Here is a 12855-nt window from a genome sequence, read left to right as displayed (position 1 = left end):
TGCTGCTGAAATGTGTCTTATCTGAGGCCCACTGGTCATTATGATGAGTGGATTTGAAGACGCATGCAACAAAGCACGGGCAGCGAACAGGCTGCAGAAAAAACAACAGTCCATGTGCAGACTTCTGTCACTACAAAAGCACAATATCTGACTTAGATAAACAGACATGAATTTGGAAAATTTATCTTTAAAGATGATCTGTAAGTTGTGATGCATATTTATAAATGATAACTAAGGTATAATATGATAAAATTGCACTGATTTGTTTTTTTTTTTTAAGAATTTCAGGTCTATATTTGTTCATGTTATCTTGAAGTACAGTTCGTATATTCTCCCAACTTTAGTCTCCATGTTTCCAGGTAAAGTGGGGACCAGAAGATGACTGGAAACCACAAGTGACGGACCATCAAATGTTGTATTGTGCCACTAGCTAAAATTGCTAGAGCGAAAAAATCACTTTCATATCAAATTGCTTTTGTATCGAAGGGAATTTTACCCATAATTTTAATACATTTTAGTTAGTTTTGTAAACACACAATACAGTTCCAGTTATGTTTTTTTTCTTTTAATTATAGTTTTTATTTATTTCAGTTAACGAAAATGTTTTTACAATTCTAGTTTTCGTCATTTCATTAGTTTTCGTTAATGATAATAACCTTGATTGGGCCCACCTCTTTTGAGTGGTCTCAGCTCTGTTGTTTTGTTTCCGAAACAGAGCGCGATCACTGCTTTCACACACGCCCAATCGAACTGAGCCAAAGACTTGTTTTTTGGAACAACGGCTCCAGTAGATTCAGGTGTGAAAACACCCTCACACACTTTTTCCGTCTGAATCTTTTTACTCCTGCAGTGACATATAGGTTTGTGTATGTGTGTGTCTCACCAGGAACGTTGCGATGGCGGTGCCGATGATGAACCCGGCGATGACGTCCGACCATGGTTTGCGGTATTCAGCCACGCGGTTCAACCCGGTGAGGAATGCCAGACACATGAGGCCCAAGGACAGCACGGGTTTGGCCAGACGGGTCCCCTTCGCCTGCACCGTGCACGTCACGTACATCTACCACAGAGGATGCACAGCCAAGATTAGATGATGCAAAAGAGAAAACAGCCACTTTCAAATCTGTGCAACGTGTCCAACTCTCCTCCGACGACATTCAAATACTGAGCCCGACCTGCTTTGAACAGTTTCATCTGTTATTTATCGGTTATGAAACTCGTAATTTCTGCTGGTTTCATCAAACAGCGTACAGCGATAACACTGATTAGGTGGGATGAGAATCACTTAAACCAGGGGTGTCGAAATCATTTTAGTTCAGGGGCCACATACTGTACAGACTAATATGATATAAAGTGGGCCAGACCAGTAAAATACTAGCATAATAACCTATAAATAATGACCAACTCCACTTTTTACTATTTTTTTTCTGTCTGTTCTATTTTATTCTGTTGTGTTCTATTTTATTTTATTCTATTTGTTCTATTGTATTCTTTCTTTATTCTGTTCTATTCTTTATAATATCTGCAACATACAAATAATATTAACATTATATTCACCATGTATTTTGCACAGATATATGCATTTATTAATTTTAACACTGTGTTTAGAATATGAATATATAATATAATAGTCAAATCAGTGTTTTTGAATAAATGTAGTTTATTTATCCAGTTTATAAAATGAACCGGAATGACGGCACCTAAACTGTCACTTTACAAACATTCACACTCACTAAACTACTCAGTTTTTTTTTCACATATTTTTTTCTCATTTCAAATACATTTTCCTGAAAATATAAGTAATTACCGACCCAAAAATATAAGTTTGGTGCAGATTATTGTCATTTAATTATTTTGACCAGATGTTAACCTTCCCTTGACTCCACCCTTCAGTCAATATTTTTGGCTCAGTTGGATTACATCGATCTAGTTTTAGATTTTCACAAAAATACTGATTATGTATATCCTCCTGATACCCAGTAAGTAAACATTTTCGCAATTTTACATTAAATCATTGCCTTAATTGGAAACAGCATGATGTAACAATTTTTTCAGATACATTTTTATATAATTTTTAATATAATGTCCTTTTCAGTGGACATGATGTATTTTTTTTATTCTAAGTAAAGCTGTGATACTCTTGTCCACTACAGAGGACACAAATGCATTGCTGGGTCTCAGGAGGTAAAGTTACATTTATGTACAATGAAGATAGAACTGGAAAAGATTCCTACAGTTTCATGCACAACTGTATCATCATTGACTCCTCAGAATCATTCAGTCCAGCGATACTACGTGGATGGGTTGTGTCCAAATGTGAAGCTTTTGTGCAACACACTGAATAAACTATGAGGTAATTAGGGCTGTAAGAAATATGGGTTCTGCAGTATATCGCGATATTCATTCCACAATACTGTATTGATATTAAAAGTATCGATATTTTAGGTATTTATTCAAATGCAGATAATGTGGAGGTTCATTTTAGTTTTTTTTTTTGTTTTGTTTTTCTCTTTTTATATTTCATTCATTATTATTTCACACATCTTTATTAAATAATCTTAGTTCCTTTGCTGGGATTGAACTCAAATACTGTTCTGATGTTAGTTCTGAACTAATAGAATAAGAACATTTGAACAGGATCTTAAACTGTAATGTCTGTAAAACAGAATTGAGTTTGAACACAGGAACATTTTGTGATATAGCATTAGATCCTATTGGGATCTAATAAAAATGTGTTTAGTATTGTGCAGATTTCTGCTGTAATTCAGTTCTTCAAGGAAAATCATTTAAAAAAAAAGAAGAAATTGCCTTTTTAACAGTATTGAGATATATCATATTGTGATCCTAGTATTGTGATTTATATTTACCTTTATCTTACCAGTACACAGCCCTAGAGCTAATACAAGGTGTTTGGCTTTGGATGTTTTTTCCTCAGGTACGACATGTTCAGGGTCAGAATAATGGCCTTAACCATTATCTACTGAGCACCACAGAACAGATTTATGTGACCTTTAATGGCGTTTTAATGCTTTTGTCTTATCAGCTGTAGAGGTGATTAGTGTCTGCTCTCTGATATGACCCTCAGCTCCTCCGTTTGATGTGTTCATCCTTCCACCGGTGGCTGAAGAAACACGCTGGAATGTCAGACCTGTACAAAAGTTCTGCAAGGCTGACTTAGGTTTAGCCACAAAAACAACTTGGAGGAAAGAATTAGCATTTCACAGGAAAACAAGTCGATAGGGCTGTAGACTGAATACAGATGTTCCCCTGAGCGTGTCTGAACCTGGTTTCACCTGCGCACATGTACAGCAGAAGGTTGGAGCACAAAAACCAGCACTGACTTTTAATGTGTTAGGTGTTTTGCTGTAGGAACAGTGCTGTAGTCCAGGTGGTATAGAGGGTATACACATACGTCACTTCCCCCCTAGGCCATGCCCCTCTCAGGCAGACTGAGTGTCTTAAACCAACCTGCTTGACATGACGGAGAGTATAGCAGTAAACCCGCCAGAGGAAAAGGGAAAATGGGAATCTTGAATTAAATGAAGGACAATTGGACTGGATATGGATCTGTATGAGCTACCAAAGAACAAGTGGTCCATGAACACTGACATGTGAACACAAATGGAGGATCCAGACCTGATCCAGGGGGAGGGGATCAGCGCTATTTGGACCTGAAACTAATATACATGGTTTCATCAGGACTGACAACCAGGGTCCAAAACTAGGGCCCAGAACCAGCTGATCCAAAGAGTCCAAAACTAAGGCCCAGAACCAGCTGATCCAAAGGCTCCAAAACTAGGGCCCAGAACCAGCTGATCCAAAGGTCATTTCCAGTCAAGCGTGGACTGACCTCAGTGAATCTATGCATGATCTACTGGGACTGAGCAGATTTACTGAGTCTAGTTCAGATCAAGTACTTTATCCAACACAGATACTACTGCTGTGGACCAGCAGGGCACCACTGGATTCTGGGAAATTAGCAGATTTATACACCTCTTTTTAAATTACCACATTATTCTGGTAATATTATGGCCTTATTGTGGGAATATGACAACTTTAATCTCAAACAAATGACATTTTTGTTAAATTATGATTTTTTTTTTTTTTTATAACTACGACTTTATTCTCATAACATTGTGATTCTTTTTGTATTTGACTTTATTCTCATAAAATTACAGGTTTTATATCGATATTTTATGACTTTATACTCGTAGTGACCAGTGTTTTATTTCTCTTGTGGTCCTAATACTCCATTTGTAGCTTTATTCTCCAGTTCCCCGTATTTGTAAAACTAGGTTAGCCTCAGTTTCAGTTAGTTTACTAATCATGTAGTAGCACAAGGTTCAGAATCACAAAATGAGACAAAAACCATGAAGATGTGATCATGAACCAAGAGCTGCACTAAGAAGTAATGTTAGCCAAAACAATAGGTCATTTCAGGTCTGATTGGACCCAAAAAAACAGCATCAGTGAATGTTAGCTGACACCAAACAGGATCCACAGATCTAGGTTTGGTTTCCTGGATTTGTGGATCCATCTTCTCTTTTCTTTGTCTTTCGGTGTCTGTAAAACGATAGCTCCTACTGCTTTTCAAATCTGTTAATACAATCAATCTCACAACAGCTCTGCCCCATTTTTTATTCAAATTGTTCTTCAGTTTAGACAGGATTGAAGCCGACGCTGTCACTCATCTCCCTCTTTCTGACACTCAGTGGGCGGAACCGCGGTGACTTCTGCTAGCGCTGACGTCACGTGCAGACCCTCTATACAACTTTTAATGAGTATTCACAAACAGAATGTGCAACAAAATGTGCAAACCAGCTCCACATAACTTTACATGAAAAACAAGAACTGCATCCAGCTTTCTTCGTCTGCATATGCCTGTTCTTTTGTCTTTCCCTCTGACTTCAGTGAAGAAACACATACAAGTCTATGTCTGGTAAAAAACGCTGCTTACTGAATCAGTCTGTTTTTTTTTGGTGTAGCTGACGTCTTCATGGGCTGAAACTGAACAACAAACCAAACAGTGCATTAACCTGATGCTAAGGACGGAAAGTACGCACAAAAAGAACAGTAATTTAGCAGATCCTTCAAAATAAAAGCAGTGGCTGTTGAATTTGTTGCATCTACAATGACATTCTTGCACTGACTTCTAATTTGGTAATGACCTCATGGGGGCCGGTCAGGGTCTTCTAACAGGGCTTCAGTGGGCGGAACTGCAGTGACTTTCACTAGTGGTAACGTCACGTGCAGACCCTCTGTACAGTACATAAGCCAAAGCACCCATGTGCAGGTAAACAAGTAACACTCACCAGTGTTAATGACTGTTTTACTCCTCAAAAGACAAAAACACTGGTCAATGAGCCGTTGCACAATAAAAGCGTCTGTTGGCAGCATACATTTGGGAAAACACGTGATTAGTTGGTTCTTTTGGCAGCTGACGTAAAGTTTATGAAGTGTGACTCATAAAAGCAGCATCAGTGAGAAAGATGTGGTTTGACGAAAGTCAACTCTGAACTCATTCTGCCTGTGTCGACCACGATTATGGAGGTAAAAACATTCCACACAGGCGCAACGCTCTCCTGACAGCAAATGTAAAAAAAAAAATACATCTGCCATTATTCCTAGTTTAACTTTTAAAAAATATTCTGAAATTTCCTTCCCGCGCTCCTAATGTTTTATTAACGGCTGTGTGGTGAAACGCCACCAGACAGCTGTGACTGTGTGTAAATACGAACTGAGATGTTCAGTATTTCCTCAGGGGCGGCTTTCTATTTTCTCTCCTGCTTTTACAGAAGTGGCAGACCCACTACCAGAAAATTAGAATATGGAAGAAGAGGAGAAACACAAAAAGACCAGAAAAAGGTACAGGGTAAGGAAAAGATGCAGAGGAAAGTCAGAGAAGGAAGAGGAGGATGCGAGCAAGAAACAGAAGAGAGGAGGAGGTGAAGGTGGACACGAAGAAACAGAGCAGGGGGGGTCAAACAGGCGGCCCGGGGGCCAAAACCGGCCCACCAAAGGGTCCAAAACCAGGCCCCAAGGGGTCTGAAACCAGCATGCCCAATGGGCCAAAACTGGCCTGCTAAAGGGTCTGGAAACCAGCCACTAAAGGGTCCAAAACTGAACACCAAAGCGTGCAAACTGGCCCGCCAAAGGGTCAGAACCAACCGCCAAAGGGTCCAAACCAAATGGTCCAAAATGGCCCGTCAAAGGGTCCAAAACCGGCCTGTGGGATGGATTTACCAAATCCAAAAATGACACTGAAGATGTGACCAATCCATTTAGTTCAGTTTCCACATTCAGACCAATCAGATCTAAACAATAAGAACATAATAAACTCGAAACGATGAAAGAAAAACCTAGTTTAACTTCAAAAGAGCCAAACTAGTCCAGTTGAACCTCAAAGAACCAAGACGAACAATGACCTGAGCAAATGGGACATTTGGACAACTGTGCTGAATGTGGAACCTGGAAAAAAATGAGTTTGACATCCCTGAACGACAGGAAATGAACAGATCAGAACCAAACAAAAAGACAGAGGAACCTCACAGAGCGTAAAAAAAAAAGAGGAAGTCATATGAGCCGGAAAAGGAAGTCCACATCTGGCATCATGGGGTCAGATCGAGCCTGCAGCAGTTCTCCTTCTGAACGACCACTGGGCCTCACAGGAACCGCAGGAAATAATGCGCCGTCATCAGACTAATGTGTGCATGAGGCAGATCTGTGCAGCCGCAGTGCACCCTGGGAAAATCCAGTATCTGAACTGAACTGTAAATACAGAGCGTAAGTGTTCAGAGATGAGGAGTGACAGCAGCTAAAGTAGGAGGAGTTTGGGGGGTGGGGGGGGGACATGTTTACCCTGAGCATTTGGACTATATGTCTAAAAATCCCCTTCACACCCAATTACAACTAATTAATTAATGCTTTAACACAAAAATTAAAAAAAAACTCTAGTCAACTGTGGAACAGACAGGACTGAAAAACACCATCCATCATTTTAACCGACCCCATCGACATGATTGAACGGTGATATGTCCAATCAAACTCAACTGACATTTGTCCCTCCCCCCTCTGTGCATACCCCTGTTTGGGCATCCATCCATCATCCATCCATCTATCCCTCCATCCATCCATCTATCCCTCCATCCATCCATCCATTAATCATTCATCCACCCACCATCCATCCATCCATCCACTGTCATCCATCATCCCTCCATCCATCCATCCATTAATCATCCATCCATCCATCCATGAAGAGTAGAAAGTGTAGATATTTGTCTTAAAATATAGGAAGGAAAAATGAAAACACTCAATGTACAGACCCCCCCCCCCCAAGTTCTACGGAGGTATTATTTCTCCTTCCTGTTGAGATCGACGCTCCAAGGTCGATTCCTTTCATTTGCAAATAAATTAAGCGTTATTGCAAATGTTCTCATTTCCCCTCCACTTTCAGTATCTCTTGATTGAAATAAGCCTGTTTGGATCGTCAGTTGTGGAATGCTGCCGTTTCCTCCACATTATTTACAGCCATTTCCTTAACAACAGCCATTGATCATGCATGTTAATATCCAATCTGGCCTCATTATAGTGCCATGATACCAAACCTTGGAGAAGATGGAGTGGGGGAGGGGGAGGGAGGCAGATAAATATAGAGCAGAGGAAACATGTCTCTATGTTTGGCTCTATCACTAATCTGTGGCGTTCAGGCAAGCAGACAGCCTCCCTCCCAGGGCCATAATTGTATTTTTCATTAGAGTGCACAATCTCCTCCAGGCCAGATCAAATGTTTTCCATTCCTCTCTCTGCAATTCATTTTCTTTCGTCATCCGTTTTGATTATGAGAGGATTTATTTCTGTATTTTTTTTTCCTCCGGTTGCAGTGTAAAATGGCTGCATGCAGAGAATATTGTGGAGGACTCATGAGTGAAGCTGGGAGTCGAACATCCAAAGCTAAGTTTCACACACACAGCAGCAAAAAAAAAAAAAAAAAAAGTGAATAACCCGAACGAATATGAACAACCTGAAATGTCTTCAGAAAAGTAAGTAGAATTTTAACAATATTCTGTCTGTCTAAATGTTTTGTTCTGTATGAGATTTATTTGAATACGACGGAGAAAGAGAAAAGACATGACAAAACTAAATTAATACTAAAACTAAGCATTTAGAGAAAAATGAAACTAATAAAAACTAGCAAACCTGCTCTAAAACTAATCAAAACTAACTGAATTAGAAGACAAAAGTCAAAACTAAATAAAACTAAACTACAACTAGAAAAGCAGTCTGAGGGCGCAGACCTCCGCCAACACAAATCTGCCCCCCCCCCCCCCCAATCGCCATCAAAATTTAATCATTTCTTCCTTGTGCCAGTATCAACATTTACTGAAAATTTCATGAAAATCCATCGATAACTTTTGAGTTATCTTGCTAACAGATAAACAAGCAAAGGTCCGAGGTAATGAAAAATCCAAAACTATTATACCAGGGGTGTCAAACATGCGTCCTGGGGGCCAAATGCGTCCCACTAAAGGTTCCAATCTGACCCTGGGATGAATTTGCCAAGTGCAAAAATTCCACAGTCTGGAATTGAATTAAGCCAAAAAAAAAAAAAAAAAAACTGCTTGAATTAAGGAAAAAATCTAGATTTAAGAAAAAATAATATAAAAAAAAAATCTTGAATTAAATTTAAAAAAAAAAATTCTTGAATTTAAGCAAAAAAAAAAAAAAAAATCTTGAATTAACAACTTCAAATTTTTGTCTTTGTTTTAGTGCAAAAAAAACAAAACATTAAATTATGAAAATATTGACATTTCCAAACTCTCCTGTAACAATAAAATGTGAATAACCTGAACAAATATGAACAACCTGAAATGTCTAAAGAAAATTCAGCCCAATTTGAACTCTTTTCTTCCCGTTCCTCAGTGTGTAGTGTCTTTGTAGATCTGATCCAGAATGCACATGGACTAATGAGAAGCTGAGGCAGAATATTGTTAAAATTGCACTGATTTTTCTCAAGAAATTTCTTTTTTTTTTTCCAGGTTATTCATTTCATTAAATAATGACAATTTCACATTTTTGTTTTTGTTTTATTGCAAAAAATAACATTAAATTATGAAAAAAAAACCTTGAATTAAGACACAAAAAAAAAATCTTCAATGAAGTAAAAAAAAAAACTTCAATCAAGTAAAAACATTGAATTACGGCAAAAAAAAAAAAAATCTTCAATTAACTAAAAAAATATTGAATTGAGCTAAAAAAAATTCTCAAATTTTGCAAAAAATCTTGAATTAAGCAAAAAATGTAGAATTAACAACTTCTAATTTTTTCTTTGTTTTAGTGCAAAAAAACCCACATGTAGAAATGATAAGTTGAGGCAGAATATTGTTAAAATTGCACTGATTTTTCTCAATAAATTTCAGTTTTTCCAGGTTCTTCACATTTTTTTTGTTTGGATAGTTTATAAAAGTAAGTATTTTCATAATTTAATGTTTTTTTGCACTAAAACACAGACAAAAAGTTGTAGTTGTCATTATTTATCGGTTATTCTGTTATTATTTGACTGGTTCGGTCCACTGCAGATCAAATCAGGCTGAATGTGGAACCTGAAAGAACATGAGTTTGAGAGCCCTGCATTAGATTTTTGATTCTTGTTGGTGTTATTGTTGCTGCTTGTGCTGCTGATGCATAGTTACTGTTGCCTCATGGTCTTTTCATTCATTATATATAAAAGCAAACAGGCGGTTTTCGCTGTGCACTGCATGTTGAGCAGCACAGTGTTTATTCCCGGCTGAGCTGCTTTTTTTTTCTGCTCTCCTTTCTCTCTCTGCATTCCAGATAAATTCAATCTGGGTTTAAAATACCCAAACATATTTATCATTCATAACCTTTATCTCCTCTGATCACCTGCTGGACTGAAACGCTGCTGGGTAGTTGCATCTGTGTGCACAGAATCTGTCCATAAATGGAAGCGGTCCACATGTTTAGTCCAGACCCTTGGACAGTCGTCTGGAGTAAAAGTGTCCCATCAGACCACTGAGCAAAGCAAAGTGTCAACGTCACACACGAAACTTCAAACACCATGATGCCATTTCTGTGCAATCCAGTCTGCGTTTATTCACGGATTGGCCTTTTTCCACCTAGTTCAATCATTATGATGTTACCAAGGGCCTGATTTAGTAAAGGTTTGGTGAAAAATGTGCACGAAGACTCATTCTACTGAAATGGAAAACCGAAAAATAAATAAATAAGTAAAAGACAGAAATACTCTGACATTCAACCCGTGGATTACAGACCTTATGACTATCTGACATGAGAGAAAATAAGATTATCATTATTATTACCTTCTGATGATGATGATTATTATTATCATCATAATAATTATTATGCTTATTATTATTATCATCATCATTATTATTAATATTATATCATCATAATCATTATTATTATTATTGTTATTATCATTATCATCATCATCATTATTATTATTATTATTATTATTATTATTATTATTATTATTATTATTATTATTATTATTATCATCATCATTATCATCATCATCATTATTATTATCATCATCATCACTATTATTATTATCATTATTATGATTGTTATTAGTATCATCATCATCATCATTATTATTATTATTATTATTATTATTATTATAATTATAATTATTATTATTATTATTATATACCACGAGGCAGTGCAGTCAAACTTGATGTAATGTGGCAGCCTGTCTTATTATGTATTAAAAAGATGGACACAAACAATTTGTCATTGTATCTAAGGATATATACAGGGTGCAATTTGTCGGGGGGGGGCAGACATATATGTGGGGTGACTAACTGGTGTGAAACAGAAGTGAACCTTTCCATCCTTTCATCGTCCATCTCCTGCTTCTCTTCCTCTATTATTCAGCAGATCTTACACCACATGTTCACACCTTCTGACCTGTATCCACTGGACCCCCTCCACTGCTCTATGGCCCCCCCACACACAAATGTTGGGCCCCATAAATTTGCCATGCACCCCCCCCCTTTACGGCGCCCCAGTGCATGTGGATGTTTGTGAATTCTCCGACTGTGACCGTTGGGTTCAGGTGAACGTTAGTGTCAGTGATTTTTGTAGCAGGAGGAAGAAACCTGACACAACCTGATGGGATTTACAGCAGGGTGGGTGTCCCCCCCCCCCCCCACACACACATACCCGAGGATGGAATTTATTCAGAAGTACAGATGTAAAAACTATATATATAATTTTAATGAATTAATTGTATTGTCTGTATTCATTTTGGATGTGTATGTTTATATATTTTTGTTGGAGTATGAGGTGCATCAGGGTTGGGACTCTGTCAGAGTGTGTGTGTGTGGGGGGGGGGGGTTAACTATGTTGTATTTTATATACATTCATCTGTGCAGTTCTGACTGTTACAATATAAAAATACAAATTCAGTTTTCCTTTGAACTCCACACATCTGTATCTATGCACATCTGAGCTCTAACCAGACTCATGATTCATGTTTGTCTTCCAGATATTATCATGTTGGACTGTGTTCATGCTGTGTGTGTGTGTGTCCTTGTCCTTTACTGGGTCAAGGTGAATTCTTCCTTCAAGTCTTAGTGGTTTATGAGCTGTCACAAACTATCATTTATAGAGTTAGACATACACATACACACAGAACACACACAGAGGGAACACACACACTGAACACACACAAACACACACACGGAACACATATGCACACACACACGGAACACATACACACACACACACACACAGAACACACTCACACACGCACACACACACACACAGAACACACACACACACGGAACACACACTTGAAACACACACATGCACACACACAACACACGGAACACGCACACACATGCACCACACACAGAACAACACTCACATGCACACACACACACAGAACACATACACACACAGAACACACACGAAACACACACTTGAAACACACACATGCACACACATACACACGGAACATGCACACACACACAGAACACACTCACACAACACATGCACACATACACATGGAACACACACGCACATGCACACACACAAAACACGCACACACATATGGAACACACACGGAACACACACAGAACACATGCACACACACACAGAAACAACACACACACACGGAACACATGCACACACACACACAGAACACATGCACACACACACAGAACATATGCACACACACACATGGAACACATGCACACACACACACACACAGAACACATACACACACACACACAGAACATATGCACACACACACACACATGGAACACATGCACACACACACACAGAACACATGCACACACACACACACATGGAACACATGCACACACACACACAGAACACATACACACACATACACACGGAACACATGTACACACACACAGAACACATGCACACACAGAACATATGCACACACACCACACACACACAACACACGCACACACACACACACACAGAACACATGCGCACACACACACACACACACACACACACACACACACACAGCCGTAGTAGGAGTATGTTTTATGCCTCTGTTCTGGCCCTGGTTTGACCTTTGACCTGTCCAGGTCGTCTAGGTTCGCCTTAATAGCCCAGTGCAGTTGCTTGGTGGGCGGGTCCATGTTCCCACCCATATTTCTTATTGGCTGTCAGACATTAGCAGCTCTGGGCATGCTCACTCTATCAGAGGCTTGTCAGCTAAATGGAGAGTGTGACATGAAACATTGGACCTGGGAGACGAGTGGGAGCAGTTCGTCTTCAGGTCCACGAGCCTTCACACATTAACCCACAGGTGTCAAACATGAGGCCCGGGACCAA

The 12855-nt window shown here is 38.8% G+C and overlaps 1 pseudogene; it reads right to left on the bottom strand.

Moving 5' to 3' along the window:
• LOC115411090 (phospholipid phosphatase-related protein type 5-like) overlaps nt 1-12855 on the bottom strand; it is a 39302-nt pseudogene that overhangs the window by 16199 nt on the left and 10248 nt on the right.

This window comes from Sphaeramia orbicularis, chromosome 20, assembly GCF_902148855.1.
Source record: "Sphaeramia orbicularis chromosome 20, fSphaOr1.1, whole genome shotgun sequence".
Classification (NCBI taxonomy): Eukaryota; Metazoa; Chordata; class Actinopteri; order Kurtiformes; family Apogonidae; genus Sphaeramia; species Sphaeramia orbicularis.
This window is presented reverse-complemented; position numbering and strand designations above follow the sequence as displayed.